The sequence below is a fragment of the Microtus pennsylvanicus genome, chromosome 13, assembly GCF_037038515.1.
Source record: "Microtus pennsylvanicus isolate mMicPen1 chromosome 13, mMicPen1.hap1, whole genome shotgun sequence".
Lineage (NCBI taxonomy): Eukaryota > Metazoa > Chordata > Mammalia > Rodentia > Cricetidae > Microtus > Microtus pennsylvanicus.
In genome coordinates this window covers 24,350,283-24,365,392 of record NC_134591.1, presented here as the reverse complement: position 1 = coordinate 24,365,392, position 15,110 = coordinate 24,350,283, and positions in this window count along the sequence as shown.

Below are 15,110 nucleotides of genomic sequence, written 5' to 3'. Positions count from 1 at the left end.
TGGTACCCTCAACGGACGTGCCTAAACAGTCAGGTGTTCTTTGTCCTTAAACTTGGTGTGACCTCAGACCCTTTCCAAGAGGCAGTGGCCTCTGCTTGTTGGCGCATGATTAGCATCTCGGTATCAGTGACTTTCTCTTGCTGTGGCAAAACACCTTGGTCAAGTCACCTTGTAGAAAAAAAACAGTTCGTTTCGGCCTATGGTTCTAGAGTCGTCCATCTTGGCAAGGAGACACAGCAGTGAGCAAGCAGCAGGTGTGGAAGCTGGAGCAGCAAGCCATGCATCACGTCCTTAATGGCAAACACAAAGCAGAGAGAAGAGGTATCGGGTATATATGAGGCTTTAAAACATCGAAGCCCATTCCCAGTGATATATGTACTCTAGCAAGGCCACATCTAGAGGTTACGAGAGATAATTCATTCACACCACCACAGAAGGACATTGCCATGATTAATCTGATAGCCCACTGTGTATAGTTAGCGCTGTCTATATATGCATAGGTATAGGACCATCCGCTGGAACATGGACAGCCTACTAGCAGCCATACCCTGAAGAAGATGGACTCTCTCTCCCCTAGTGCCCTGATGAGCCCCTCTTCTATCCATGCTGGAATGTTGATGGGCTTAGCCTTGTGCAGGTCTTGTCCATGAACCGCAACACGTGCCGTCCCTCGTGCATTCTATAGCCACATTGTATCCAGGAGGCAATGTTCATAGCGTACCTCTCCATCCTCTGGCTCTTACATTCTTTCCTCCCCTCTTCCGTGGTGCTCCCTGAACATGATGGTGGTAGCTGTGGGAAGATACAGATATCTCTTTTAGGGCTAAGCACTCAATGATCACACATGCTTAGCACTTTGAATAGTTATCAGTATCTGTGCTAACTGTTGTCCATTTCAAACAGGAGCTTCTGTGACCAAGGTTGAGAGCAGCAAAAATTCCATTCGGCAAAACAACAGTAGCAGACTTCTCTCTAGGGCTTATGACTTATAGCTATGGACTTTGGCCAGGCTTATACTACCAAGCACAAACTCTTTCCTCAAATCCAATCAGGAGGTAGTTGATTAACTCCGTAGCAATCATGCCACTATTTCTCCAGTGGCTACTGGCGGGTTGGTATTACAATATGGGGATCCACTGCTGTGTAAGACTATTGAAGGCTTTCCTGCTTCTTAGCAGACTGCAAACCACCTTCCAGCTCTATCAAAACCAGATAGCAGGGAGAAGTTTCCAGGTCAGTTGCAGGTTGCCTGCTATTGGTCCTATAACCAAAGAATGTCTATAGCAATAGGATCTATTTTTTGTTGTTATTGTTTTGTTTTTTTGAGATAGGGGTTCTCTGTGTAATAGTCCTGGCTGTCCTGGAACTCATTCTGTCAATCAGGCTGGCCTCAAACTCATGGATACCCACCTGCCTCTGCCTCCTGAGTGCTGGGATTAAAGGTGGGTGCCACCACCACCTGGCTAGCAATAGGATCTTATCTAGTTATGGAGGGGAACCGGGATCAATGGCAATAGTCTGTACTGTTTCAGGAGCCATTGACCCCCCCCACCCCTTCACCACACCTACCAATGGCTCATAGCGAGGTATCCTATGCCTGGCACTGGGAGTTTTGTTTAATATGCCACATTTTCCGGGACCAGCATTATCCATCCACACAGGGTATCTCTGCTTAAATGCCTTCTTTTAGAAAAGTTATATATTTTAGTTGACTAATAGACCACTGGTTTTCAATAAGATATCTGTAGTTTTTCTGGAAATCCTTAGTTTTGGTTAACATACACTCTACCATCTCCTTTAGCCCCTCCCCCATCCCCATTTAAACTCTTACTCTCAACAGTGTCCTTCCTCTACTTTCATAGCACGTATGGTCATTCATGTTCGCCCATATCCCTTCCTCCGCTTCAGGCCTCTTCCCTTCCACCTCTCCTGGGATTTCCTAGCTTCCTGAGATCCACAGGAACTTCTGATGAAACATACAAATCTCAGTTTGAAGCTAGGATCCACCGACAAGTTATAGCATGTGACATTTTTTACTCTGAGTTTATGACACTGTGGTAGTTTGATTGTGATTGATCCCCATAATCTCATAGAGAGTGGCACTATTCGGAGGTGTGGCTTTGTTGGAGTGGGTGTGGCCTTGTTGGAGGAAGTGTGCCACTGTGGGGCAGGCTTTGAGGTTTCCTATGCTCAGGATACTGTCCAGTGTCTCAGTTGACTTCCTATTGCTGGCAAGATGTAGGATGCTCAGCTTTTACTCCAGCACCGCATCTGCCTGCGTACCACCATGCTCTCCACATGATGATAATGGACTGAATCTTTGAAATTATAAATGAGCCACCCCCATTAAATGTTTTCTTTATAAGAGTTGTTGTCGTCATGATGTCCCTTCACAGCAGTAAAAACCCTAAGACTCTAATACTTCGTATTCTGCTTTTCAATTCCACCCATTTTCCTGAGTATTTCATGGTTTGATTCTTTTTTATAGTTGAATAAAATTCTCTATGCCCAACGTTTTGTTATGCACTCATGAATTGCTGGACATGTGGATTGATTGCTTCCTAGCTTTGATGAACAGAGCAACAATGAACATGGATGTGTTGATATCTCTGTAGTAGGATTTGAGGTCCTTTGGGTGTGCCAGAAGTGGAATGACTGAGTTACATAGTGTCCTATTTTTAGCTTTCCAGCCCTTCACACTGATTTGGTAGTGACGGTCGTGGTTTCTACTTCCACCAACAGTGGGTCAGGACTCCTTTTCCCTCCCATCCTTCTCAGCGATTGGTGTCATTTCTTTCCTTGACGATAACTATTCTGTGATGAGTTGAAATCTCAAAGATGCTTACTTACTAAGAGCTGGTGGGACTGATTAGCAGGTCCTAAGCCTCATAACTCGAGTTCAATCCCCAGTGCTTCTGCAGTGGAAGGAGGGAACCAGCTCCTGAAAGTTACCCTCTGATTGCTACAGGCACACTGTGACGTGTGTGTCCCTCAGTCCTCCATAGACAAACTCACACCAATTACAAAACAAAAATGTGGAACATTATTTTAAAGTGTGTTAACAGTTGCTGATGTTGGGGAACATTTGTTTAATGAGGTAAAGCTGTGTTGCTTTTGTTTATGTTGCATTTGCTTAACTCTGTGAAGCTGTGATTCTTTGCCTGTCTAAAATACCAGCTGGTCTAATAAAGAGCTGAACGGCCAATAGGAAGGCAGGAGAAAGGATAGGCGGGGCTGGCAGGCAGAGAGAATAAATAGAAGGAGCACGAGGAGGAGGAAGAGGAAGAGGAACAGGAGCAAGAAAGAACAAGGAGAGGAGTACGTTAGAGGCCTGCCCTCAGCCAGCCACAGAGCCAGAGTGAGAGCAAGATGCACAGAAGCGGGAAACAGTAAAAGCCCAGAGGCAAAAGACGGATGGGATAATTTAAGATGACTAGAACTAGGCAAGCTAAGGCCAGGCTTTTATAAGAAATAAGCCTCCATATGTGTATTTGGTAGCTGTATGGTGCGTCCTTCAAAAGAGCAAAGGGACCCCCCAAAAGCCAAAAGAGTAAAGCCAACAACATTTTGGTGTTGCAACATGGGGCTAGAGTAAAAAAAAAAATTCAACAACACGAAAAAGTAATAAAATCACAAGACACTAATAAAAACAAAATAAGTATTTTATTAGAAAAATTGTGGCTGTTATTGTCACCCCATTTTCATACATGATACATATCCCATATTCAGTCGCCTATTAACGTCTCTTATTCCTCTTGCCCTCTACACCGATCCAAGATTCACCTTTCTGGTGCATGTCTTGTTTACATGCAAGTTGTTAAATTTTGCCTTAGGTAATCTCAAAGGTTATGTGATCTCCAACACATGCAAAGGTCAGATCTGATGTCCTTTTGGCTACCCAGGACCTGGTTCCCTGAAAGGTTAACCACCACTAAAGTGTTCATTTTCACAGTCCCTGCTCCTCCACTCTGGAAGGCGTGTTCTCCGGAGTTATTTGTATTTCTTAGGCTTCCAAAAAATGATTTATAGGTAAGGTGAGGGTAAGGAGTAGGACGAGTCTTGTCTGAATATTGGCAGGAAGTTCATGTATGTTCAAAAGTTGTCTTTTGAATGCTCAGCCGTGAAAGAGTCATCGATTTCATCTCTTCCAAAGTTCAGGGAACGCTATGGAAGAGGAGGAAGAAAGAAGAGAAGAGGTGGAGGGTGGGACAGAGTGCAGTGTCTGCCTTCCAGGCGCTGTGCAATGGTTGCACTCCTGAACTCGAGCAGCTGTGATTCTCTGCGCAAGACTGGGCCTGTCAGTGCGTTGAGGGAGGAGATGCTCTTGAGGCCCCACCCTTCCTGGAGGGTCTACAGATAGTTAATTATTGCTGGGAAAGGGAGGACCATTTTCTTCAGGGCTGTAACTCTTGGTAAGATGCTTTCACTCCTGTTCATTTATGCAACCCTAATGAAACTCATTGTGTTATACCCACATGCACACACTCACACGACTGGAAGTAGGGGAATAATTGGGGAGAGGGAGGAGATTAGTGGAAGTGGGAAGGGGACAAAGTAAGTTAGTGAGGGGTGAAGAAGGTCAAATACATTATATATTTCAAATATCATAGTAAACGTGTTACAATATATAATTAATATTTGCTAATAGAAATGTAAAAATGTCTTGTGTTGAAGTCTGTTAAACCAGCTCACTTGACCCTTGTTGTTGCATATGTTATAAGAATAAGAAAACAAGTCAGTAGTTATCATAAAAGTTTATAAACTACCGCTGATAGATCGATTGATGCACTTTTGGGAAGTGTTGACTCTGTCAATGGGCCTGGATTTCTGGGGCCATGGAGAGAGCAAACTTTTTGTTCCAGACACCTGGATCCTCTTGTCAACATCCTGCGTTTAGTATCTGTTTCTGCTTGCCAACCACCCTAGAATCATTCTAAACCTCCACTGAACAGTGGCAACTTTACGGCTTGAGGTTTGGACATCCTTGTCCCCACCACCCTTGAGAACACATTTCCTGCAGCAAGTGTGTGCCCCAGCAGCTGTGACAGCTCAGAAGCTTCCCTCTGCTGGGAACAAGGAAAAACAGACTTCAAATCCTTTAAGAGCTTGAACTTTGAGTTCTAAATTGGATAGAAAGTGGAAGGCAGTTATGTGGGAGCTGATTCAGGGCTGTGAGTGAGGTTGTGGCTGGCCAGCTGTGTGACCTCAGGCAGGGACACAATGTCTTGGAGTCTCAGCATCTCCATTGCATGGTGCAGCAGAGGCTGACTGATCTCCAGGGTCTTCCATGATCCAGCAGTCTGTATTCTTTTCTGTTACTATTATTACTTTAACGACAGTCTCCTGTTTATACAGTGAAGGAAGTCCCAGAGTTTCCCAGAGCATTTGGAATTGTATCTACTTGTTGGTATGTGCTGGGATATGTTCTGTGTCATTGGAAGACTGAGTATAGCTGAAGAGAATGTGTGTGGACAGGATGAAGATCTGCCTGTGAACTGCCTGTCCTTTTGGTTATCCGAGAAGTCAGGAACAGAGTCAGTAGCTACACACGCTTACCTCAGTAAGCCATATGGCATATGACTTGTTAAGAGCACAGTTTGGTTACATCACCTTCTGGCCATAAGAACTTGAGCACTGACATCTTCTAAGCCTCAGTTTTCATGTTTAATGGGGATAAAAAAATGCTTCCCTGATAGCATTTTAAGAAGAGAAGCTCTTCCCTGTGGTGCATAACAATCGCCTCACACATGAAGCCTGTTAAAGACAGCGCGTCTGTCAGCCATGTTGTAACCATGACAATTAGTACTAAGAAGAATCATACGAAGCACTATAGGAGATAAGGGGTACCAAAAGAATACTTGAATAGTGGAGTTACTATGCTGGACTTTTTTTTTTTCTTAAACTTTTAAGTTTTACATCACCACTTTTCTTTCCCCTTCCAACTCTTCCTGTGTTCCCCCTCTCAGATTTATTACCTTTTTTTTTAGTATGTGCTTAGGTGCACACACATGCACGCGCGCACACACACACACACACCTGAGCCCATTAAGCATTGCTTTCATTTGTATATCTTTAGGACTGACTCTTTGCAATTGGATGACCTCTGGGGGTTGTCTACAGAGAAAACGGATTTTTCCCTTTTTCAGCAGCCACTGATTGCCCGTAGCTCTTCATCTAGGGGTGGGTCCTTGTGAAATTTCCCCTGTCTAAATTGGAAGGTTGGCTAGTGGTGTCATTATGTAAGTCCTATTTAGCCAATCATACTATTTAGGTTTCATGGATGCAGCTTGGCATGTCTAGAAGACACTAGCTAACAGCAGGCACCCAGGTCCTCTGGCTCTTAATCTTTCTGCTCCCTCTTTTGCAATGTTCTCTGAGCCAGGTTTAGAAGTTGTGTTGTAGCTAAACAACTGGAATTGGTCCTCTCCAGTCATGGGCAATTGGCTTAAGACCAATTAAACAGCTGTTGGTTACCCTCAAGATAATAGTGCCACTTATACCATTGTGGGGATTTGGTTGGGCTAGGCATATTGTGGTTCATATGCTATATTTAATTGTATGTTTGTATGTTTCACAATAACTAGTAGAGAGAACTTTGGACATCCTTAGTACAAATAAATGTTTGAGGTGATGGACACGTCAGTTAGCTTGATTTGATCACTGTATAATGTATACATGTGCTGTAGCCCACAAAATATCTATACTTGCTATATCAATGAAAAATAGAAGATTTTAGATGATGAGAAACTTAAGATGGCAAAATAGGAAAAGAGGCAGGAACATAATACTATGCCACGTCTGAGCAGAGGGAGCATCAGGGTCAGTGGCGGAGTCTCATGGGCTCAGTAGGAGCGCCAGGAAAGTAGTGGGTGGGTTTTAGAATGGCTCTGCAGTTAAAGGTGCTTGGGAAACCCTGGCCCCCTGAGTTTGATCCCTGGGGCCCACATAAGCATGGAAGGAGAGAACAGATTCTGTAAGTTGTTGTCTTCCACATGCATGCTGTGGTTTCCCTTCTCTCCCAACACATAGTTTAAAACCTTTAGATGTGGCATCTAGGATGGGGCCTTGGAAAGTGAAGCACTTTGTAAAAACGGAGTCACAGGGGAAGAGGAAATGCAGGGAGTGCACGGGCTCATCAGATGGAAGCTCAGGGCTGTGTGCCAAGATGAGTTAGGAGAGAACTTTGTTTTTATGTCTTTTAGTATTGGTTTTCGAGACAGGGTTTCTCTCTGTAGCTTTGGATCCTGTCCTGGAGCTCACTCTGTAGACCTGGCTGGTCTCGAACTCAGAGATCCTTTCCCATTGCTGGGGTTAAAGGCACATGCTAACCACCACCTGGCATCTTTTAGTGCTTTTGTTTATGCCACATTACTGCAGTTTCGGAGGATTCAAGATACCAACCGCAAAATAGAAAACAGAATTTTATTTCTTGAGACGAGGTCTTGTTTAGCCCAGCCTAGCCATGAACCCACTTTGTAGAAGGTGGCCTAGGGCTCCTCATCCTCCTGCTTTTACCTCTGGAGTGCTGGGATCACAGGCCTGCACCATCGGGCTTGGTTTAAAAATATTTGTAGGCATTTGTGTCAAGTTACATTTACAGAAACATCGAGCTCCTATGTGGGGCAGTTCCTTTGAACCTGCAAATCATAGACCTGTGCTCTCCAATATAAAAGCAGCTATCCCATGTGGCTAGCCTGCACTGAGATATCCTATAAATGCACAATAAATGCCGGATTTTGAAGAGTATAAAATAAAATAGCCTAATAATTTTTATGCCGATGGTTTGTTGAAATGAAAGATTTTGGAAAAAAACTGAGACTTAAGTAAGGCTTTATGTTTCTTTTTACCTTTTTAATGTGACCAGCAGACTTAAGGTGACAGACGTGGCTTGCATTTATTTCTATTGAGGGGCGCTATTCTAGAGGGAGCTACTCTAAGTCCTGTCATCCAGTCTAGGGTAACCCGAGTCCCAGATGGCTTGAGCCAGATGCATGTTGGGGGAGTGCCTGGTGATAGGATCTGGGCTGTGTCCGCAGCTGGGTCGTGTCCATTATTCTGAACTGCAATATTGTTATCTGCCTATGAGTCATTGGGTTGGACATTCTTCACACCCCCTCTCAGTTTGAAGTTCGGACTCTCGTTTGAAGCCAGTGTTCAGAGTTAGCCATTATTAATTTTCTTGTGAATTTCATCAAGTCTCTACTGCACCCTTTCCCAGGTGTCAGAGTAAGCTGAGATTGTTTCTTTTTCTCTCTCAAGTGGAAAGACCCCTTGCCCTCCCCGTTTCCCCCCCAGTACTGGCTCCACCATTTGAGTGGACATCAGAGCAAGGTGGCCAGGGCAGTTATTCAATGACACTGTTAGCCCAGCTAGGAAGGCTTCTAGTGATTTGGTTCATGGCCATCACATCTACTTTCAAATGTCCCAAGAACGGTGATCCAAAGACTTTGTTTAAATGCTAACTGGTTCCATAAAACAAGAATCTAACTCTTGTACATTTAAGCTGTCCTGAGAGAACACGCCAGTCACTTTCCTTTTCCTGGTGACTTGTAATTAGCTTTCTTTTTAATTTCTTCAAATGTATGTTTTCTGTGTCTGTCTGTCTGTCTGTCTCTCTCTGTCTCTCTGTCTCTCTGTGTGAATTCAGGGAACTTTGGAGGCCAGTAAGGGGTGTCAGATCTCTTAGAGTCAGAGGTGAGTGTGAGATTTTGGGTTCTGGAAGCTGCTCTTAGGTTTTCCTCAAGACCATCAAGCGCTCTTAACAACCAAGTTATTTCTTTACCCTGTGTGTGTGTCTTCATTTTTAGCAGTTATTCCTCTACAGTGGCCTCTTTTGTCTCATATTAAACTATTATTTGAATTTATCAGATGCTAGGCTAGCTTCTAGATCAGAAACCTCAAATTTAGTCTTTATTCCAAGGGGCAGGTAGATGACCAAAGACATGGACCTTAGAGTCTTGAGAGAAGTATCAGGGTGCTGCTAGGGTACAGTCAGAGGAAGGAGATGACCCCCCTTTAGCAAACGTAGACAATGAAACATTTTTTCATGTAAAAAGATATTAGGGTGTTCTATATGAGTACTGCCTTTACATTATTTCCTCTCTTCTTCCCTCCCCTCCCTCTGACTCCTCCTCAGATTTATACACGCACACACAGCCTACTGAATCCACTTCTTGTTGTTTGTATGTATATGTGTTTCGGGTTGGCCAGTTGAGACTGGATAACCTCTCAGGGCGCTTGCCCATGGAAAAGACGGATTCTCTCTCAGCTGCCATTAATAACCTGTAGTTCTTCATCTAGATGCAGGGCCTTGTGAAGTTTCCCCATCCACACTGGTATGTTAACTAGTGGTATCATATGCAGGTCATGTTTAAGAGACTATATTGTTAAGATGTAATGGATGCAGCTTCTCTGTCATCTACAGAAGAGCCTACCTTTTGGGAGATGTCCTGATTTGGGCTTTAGCAGCCTTTCTCTGCCCTCCTCTGCAATGGCCCCTGAGTCGTGGGTGTAGGATTGTGTGGTCGGTGTATCAGTTGGGGCCAAGTACTCCATGGTCAATTGTTTTCTGCACTTTGATCAGTTGTGGATTTCTGAAACTTTTTAAAATAAAGACTTTATATGTATGAGTGTTTTGCCTGCCTGCATGCATGTGTGTATGTGCTCCATGTGTGTGCCTGGTTCTGGTAGAGGTCAAAAGAGGGCATGGGGTTCCCCTGGTAATGTAGCTATGGATAGTCCTGAGCCACCATGTGAGCATTGGGAACCAAGCCCAGCCCTCTACAAGAACACGTGCTCTTAACTGTTGAATCATCTCTCCATCCCCAGCTAATGTATTTCTTCAGTGGTCCCTGTAATGAAATATATTTCTTCAGTGTTCTCTTTCTAATGAGAAGCGAGACTACACTTCTTGCGGGTGTAAGGGTAAGAACTTAGAATGCAGTTGGGAATTCCACTGGAAATAAGAAGGTGGCAATACTGGTTTCCCTTCTAGGGTCCGTGGCCTCATCACTCGCAGAAAAGGGGCTATGTCTATAAACCTTGTAAAATTCCACATAGGAATTCCCTCCTGTTGAATGGGTCTTAAGTCCAATTAGACAGCTGTTGGTTAACTCCAGGATATAAGTGCCACCATTGCCACTTTTGGAATATCTTGCCAAATGAAACATTTCTGAGCAAAAGTTTTTGATATTTCAAAGTAAGACAAATGTTCAGTTAGCTCATAAGTCTGGTAAGTAAAACCCGTCTAATAAAGACGCCAGTAGAAATTTCCTTCAGTGTGGCTTCAATCTGGACGGAATCTTATTGCCACAGGAAAACCCACTCTTGATAGACACCACATTGCAGAATTTGCCATTCAATTTATTTTTCTTTTGAAATAAGTGGTTATAATATACTGTATTTAAAAGTAGCAACAGCATACAAAAAAAGAGAACATTTTTTACTGGTTTTAAAGGCAGGGGACCTGAATAGGGGAAAGGATTGCTCTTCCTGTAGAGTTTATTATACTGAAAGTGCCTGACTCTAAGCGAGGTTTAATAAGATCTTGACTTTTCTCTCAGAGTGTGGGTAAGCAAAATACATGTACAGTGGTATTTTTGTTAAGTAGGATTTCCTGGCTTTTGGTTTGAGGTTTGTAGGAATCTTAAAATGGTTGGCTTATGGTGAAAACTCAGATAATTGAACTGATTATGAATATAGAAATGAAGATAATATCTTTTGTATACAATGGAAATGTTTTCTTTATTTGGCAAACACCAGCTCATCTATGCAAAAGCTATTAGATATTTCATAAACATACATAGAATGTCATCAGTATTGTATATTAAATGCTAACATTGTGTGCTTTCAGAAGAAAAAAGTTCTTTTTTTTAAAAAAAATATTTATTTATTTATTATGCATACAATATTCTGTCTGTGTGTACGTCTGCAGGCCAGAAGAGGGCACCAGACCTCATTACAGATGGTTGTGAGCCACCATGTGGTTGCCGGGAATTGAACTCAGGACCTCTGGAAGAGCAGACAGTGCTCTTAACCACTGAGCCATCTCTCCAGCCCCCAAGAAAAAAGTTCTATCGATCACTTCTACTGATCATTTCAACAGCAGAAAGTGCGGGGTCTGTGGAAGATCTCCTTGTAAATAGGAGTGCAGTGGCCTCCTCATCCATGCTTTCTCTTTGTACGTTGAGTTATTTCACAGTTAAATGCAGCCTGGCCATATTAAGTGGGAGATTCTAGAAGTCACTCATAAGTTTAAAACTGCATGCCATTCTGAGTAGCGTGATCAACTCTATCACCAGGTCGCCAATCATCACTTTATCCAGTGCGTCCACCCTGTATGTGCTGCCCGCCCTCCAATATTTAGTTAACTGCTCAGCTATCATATCGACCTGTGGTATTGGAGGGATTATGCACAATAACCCTTATATCACCTAATAATAGTCTCAAAGCACAAAGGCACCTGGGTACACCAAAGGGAACCAGAAAGGTGCTCCCTTCAGGGCAAAGGTGAGTTCTCAACTTAATGAAGAAAAAACGTCATATGCTGCGATCACTAAGATTACACTCAGTTATTGCTAACCCCTTTCTAACCTCTTTCTGTGCCTGATTTATGACTTAAACATAGATCTAGGTGAGTATGCATCACATACACGCGTACAAATAGGGCTCAGCATTGCCTATGGCTTCAGGCGTCTGGCGGTGGCTTTGGAATGTGTCCGTAAGCAGGGAGACTATATATCAAATGTTTACCGTGAGTCAGAAGTATTTTATAATAAAGATGAACAGCGACCAATACAACATCGTAAGGCCTTTTCTATTTACCAGTTTGCTAATGGAACAAAGATGAACGGGGATGTTATTATGTAAGGCACTTGCTACTCCTGTTCATTTATTTGTGGATGATTACAGAGGGACAGACAGACACAACAGTGGGGTGACAGTGATCTATAAAGTGTGGGGTAAATGGCAGGAGCAACTTGACCACCGTTGCCTGGAGCGCAGCCTTCTTATCTTTTACCCCTTTAAAAAAAGGGACAGATTAGCTTTTAGGACAATTTTAGAGTTACAGAAAATTAGGTAGCACATAATTCCATATGCCTTCTCCTTTTATTAACATTTTGTATTAGCATTGCGATTTGTTAAGTAGATAAAGCAATTTTGGTAGATATGAATAAAAGATAAATATATTTGCATATGCATGCTAGCTATTTAATAAATGTTTGATAAATATAAATAATGTGCATATGCACATATCTTTTACTTTCTGGTGGTGCTTGGAAATTAACATAGGACCTCATGCATGCTAATCAGGTTTGCCACCACTGATCTGTGTACTTCAGCTGTCATTATTTTATATTAATGGTTATTTTTTGCCAAGTGTGGTGGGATCACATGCCTGTAATATTAACATCTGGGGAGACTTTGTAAGAGAGCCGACAATCTGAGAATTTGTGATCAGCCAGGGCCACATGACAAGATCCTGCCTCAAACAAAACCAATTGACCAACCGACCAAAACAAGTACTTTCTGTGTCATTACTTCTGGTTTTGTTCTGGTATTTGAGACAGAGCCTTATAGTATAGGCTGACCCTGTACTTGTGATTCTCTTGCCTCTACTTCCTGAGTGCTGGTATTACACATTGTCCCTTCGTTCTGTTGCTTTTTATAAATGGCTAGATCTCATGTGTTCTCATTTGTTTTCCGTTGCTATGACAGAACACTCTGACCAAAAGCAAATTAGGGAGCAAAGGGTTTATTTGGCTAATACTCCAGGCCAGTCTGTCACCAAGAAAAGCTGAGGCAGAAACTCAGGCAGAGCCCTTGGAGGAATGCTGCTGATTGGCTCAGTTAGTTTTTTAAAAATAGAGTCCAGACTCATCTACTTAGGGATGACACCACTCACGGTGGACCAAACCCTCCCACATCAATCAAGACAGTCTGTCACAGACATGCGCCCTGGGCAGTCTGGTTGAGGCAGTTCTTCAAGGAGACTCCCCTTTCCCAGGTGATTCTGAGTTGTATCACATGAGCTGGGGCAGACCCATGTAGGCCCTGTGCATGTTACCTCAGCCTCTGTGAGTTCATGTGAGCTTTGGCTGTTGATTGAGAGGGTTTTGTTCTTCTGGTATCTTCGGTCCCTCTAGCTCTCATACTCTTTCTGCCCCGAGGAGAAAGATTTGATAGAGACATTATGTGTAGGCCTGAGTGTTCCAAGGTCTCTCATTCTCTGTGTATTTGTGGGTCTCTGTATCTGCTCCCATCTGCTGCAGAAGGAAGCGTCTCTGGTTATGGCTGAACAGGGCACTGATCCGCTTCTCTGGCTGGAGTCTAGATACACTACACTCTGTTCAATTACTACCTTTAGCTAGTTGCTTCAGTGTTGTGTGACTATCAAAAAGGCTGTTAAAATACACATCAGCTTTTTTGATTTTGGGTTTAATTGCACAAACACTTATGAGTATGATTCATTTTTAGTAAGACGGGGTTGTGTGTAGCTTTGAGAGCAGCCTGGCTTGCTGAGGGCTTGGGGTTTAGTTCAATCATGAGGCAGCTCAGGGCTCTATCTAGAGCCCTGCAAAACAGGCAGGTAACAAGAAGCCCAGTCTTCCAGCTGGGTACTTATAAACATTATTTATGTAATTAACCTACTTGCTTTTAGTAAGACAAAGTCCCTCCATTGTAGCTCAGGTTGGCTCCAAATTTGAGTCTCTCCCACTTATGCCACTTGAGTGCAGGGAACATGGTTGACCGTATTGTCATCAGCAGAGTCTTAAGAGTCCTGCTCTCCAGCGTCCTCATGAGCGGAAATGGCTTACACTGAGCATCCGTGAACTTCTAATCTTTCTCATCTTTGATTCCACCCCCCATGTGCTGTCCCAGTATGCTATGTCTTGATTTCTGTAATTAAAATGTAAAATAAGATGTGTGGGGTGCTGCAAGCCCTTGGGGGAGGCCAAAGCAAGAAGATTTTTGAGTTTGAGGTCAGTCAGGGCATTACAATATGACCCAGTTAAAAGAAAAGTTAAAAATATTAATGCTGTTTCTTGGTATGGTTACGGTGGAAATCATTGATGGGAAGTTTATTTTCAGATATTGCTATCTTCCATCTTACACTTGTCAGAATGGCTAAGACCAAAAACACACATGCCAGCTTATGTTGAAAAGGCTGTGGAGCAAGGAATACTCCTTCATTGCTGGTGGGAGTGAAAACTTGAACAGCCGCTGTGGAAGTCAGTGTGGTGGTTTCTCAGAAAACTGGGAATCAATTTACCATAAGACTCAGCTATACCACTCTTGGGCATTTACCCAAAAGATGCTCAATCATACCACAAGGACACTTGTTCATAGCAGTGTTATTTGTAATAGCCAGAACCTGGAAACAACCTAGATGTCCCTCAGCTGAAGAATGGATAAAGAAAACGTGGTATATTTACACATTAGAGTACTATTCAGTAGTAAAAACAATGACATCTTGAAATTTGCAGGCAAATGGATGGAACTAGAAAAAAAAAATCATCCCGAATGAGGTAACCCAGACCCGGAAAGACATAAATGGATCACCCCTAAGTGGATATTAGCTGTAAAGTAAAGGATAACCATGTTATAATCCACTGCCCGAGAGAGGCTGAGTAAGAAGGAGGCCCAAAGAGGGATGCGTGGATATCCCTAGAAAGGGAAATAGAAGAGACCTCCTGGGTAAACTGGGGCAGTGGTGTGGGAAAGGGGCATAAGAACATGAGGGATTGGGTTGGGTGGGTTGGGGGCAGGATAGGGGCTAAAAAAAGAAAACCATTAAAAACAAACAACTCCCCAAACTAAACAAAACCAAACCAAAACAAATAGATATTGGTATCTGTTGGTTTGCCAGCTCATGGGCATTGTGTGTGAATACACAAATAAGTTATACTCTACTTATTTAGTTTTTGGAAGCTATAACATAAGCTGCCCTTTGTCCATCTGTAAGTAGAGTTTCATTTTTTAAAACATTATGTAAAATGGGAAAAGCTCACTATAAGTTATAGCTTAAAGTATCAATTGATTACCCATTTAATTTTTACACTTCGTCTCTTGATCAATAAACATTTCCCAAATGCTAGCTATGTGCTAGT